Genomic DNA, 2,086 nt, shown 5'->3' with positions numbered 1-2,086 from the left:
TATATGTCACTTCAAATGCTATTAGTTAATGTTAAAGAATCAATTGACACAGTCACATCAGCAAAATATCTGACTGGAAGTGTTTGACACACTTAGCTCCATAACAATGGACCAAAAACAATGAAATGCCATAAATATTCAATTTTGTTATTAGAAGAAAGTATCAGAGACATCCTAGAGCATAGAAAGACATGTTGGTCTTATAAAAAAAAAACAAAACAAAACACATAAAATTTACTGTCACAGTCAGTCCTGAATAAAGAGAATGTTCAATTTAGAGCAGAAGCATACTCCCAAAATCTACTCATGCCATAGATTTGATTCTACAAGCAAAAGAGAAACAACAAAAAATATAGAAAAATCAAAATTACAAGAAGATGTCTTACTTATTAACAATAACAGAATGTAAACATAGTAAAGTCATAGGCCTTAGAAAAGAATGTTCCTACCACTTTGCCAGACCAGCATAATCCCTTACTGCATTCTAAGTCTTATCCTTACACCCATAGGTAAGTATAGCTATGAGCCCTCATCAAAGAAGCTTCTCTTTGCAGCAAATGGAAATTATCACAGAAAAACACATGTGGAAACAGGGAAGAGATTTATGAAAGTCCAGTATCAAAAAGATACATCTACATCACAGCTCTTGCATCTATGGCCAGAAGAGGGGTAGGGAAGACTATAAGAGCCAGTACACCAGGAACTCTAATGTGCAGTAATCTCTACTGAAATGGCTGTATAAACTAGGCCCGAATAAAGAACAATATCACTGGTCATGATAACATGAAAGTGGGCAATTTTTGTGAGGTTCTGTCCCTAGATAATGAACTACAGGCAATTATTGACTTCTGATAGGAGGAGAATCTGACTCTTCCAGGAACGAGCCACATAACTGGTTGTCTAATTCAGAGTTGTCATTCTTGAAACAAAAGGAACAAAATTACTCAGAATGTTATACATATACATACATGTACATATACATGCATATACATACATGCATATGTATGTGCAAAGATAAATATGTATCAACTGGAGGGGGACATGGAAGAGGTTTGAGGGAGAGTTACAGGAAGAGTCTGGAGGGAGAAAACTGGAGGATGTGATGTATTTCAATATAAATTAAAAGTATTTTTTTAAATGAAGACTAACTGAAAGGGTTAAGTACTCCATCTATAAGAAAGCAAATTCACAAATAAGTATATACATAGACTGACAGTGAGAAGGAAAAAGGAAGATATTCTACACAGTCAGGTGTAAGCCATGATTGGGAGTAAATTTATACAATATGAAATAGAATTTAAGTAAACAAGTGTACATAGAGGCAAACTAATGTGTGAAGCAAGAACTATCAGATAAAAAGAAGAATCTACTACCTTAACTCCGTGCTTCTGTCAACAAGTAAGTCATCCAAACAAAAAAATAAAGGTAAACAAATAAACAGATTTAGATAGCTATGTACACCAAAAGGACCTAATGGTGTCTATTTGCAAAATGTTTTATTAGATACTTACAGAACACACATTATTGTCAAATCATAGAATGTTCTTCACCAGATTAAAAAAGAATAAAACAATTTTTAGTGAATTATAAGAAAATGAAATTGTAGCATCTGTGTTCTGTGACTGCAGTATTGCAGAATTAAAACGAGTAAGAAGAAATTTAGAAACTGTACCAATACTTGGAAACAGCATAGCATTTTCTTGAATTATCCACAAAGCAGTAAAGAAATAAAACGTGAAATTAAATTATTCAAGAAACAACTGAAAATAAAAGAAAGCTATATTAAATCTTACGTGGAATGAATTTAATGCCTGCCTAGGCAACATACAGAGATTTTTGTTTCACATGTAGATAGATTAGGCTGATGAATAGATAGAGATAGACTGATGGATTGGACTTCCCCAGACTGATTGTGAGTTGTTGAAAACATTTTCTCCACCTGTTAAGAGAGCACAGGAAAATGTGTTCTCCTCTATGACATGAAAACAGAAACTGCAGAAGAGCACATCAAAAAGGAAACTGTCCAATCTGTCTGGTGAAACACTGATGTAAAAATCCTCAAAAATGCTGAGCATTGAAATAAATG

This window comes from Peromyscus californicus, unplaced genomic scaffold, assembly GCF_007827085.1.
Source record: "Peromyscus californicus insignis strain IS unplaced genomic scaffold, ASM782708v3 Scaffold_10__1_contigs__length_136768540, whole genome shotgun sequence".
Classification (NCBI taxonomy): Eukaryota; Metazoa; Chordata; class Mammalia; order Rodentia; family Cricetidae; genus Peromyscus; species Peromyscus californicus.
Note: the sequence above shows the minus strand (reverse complement) of the source record.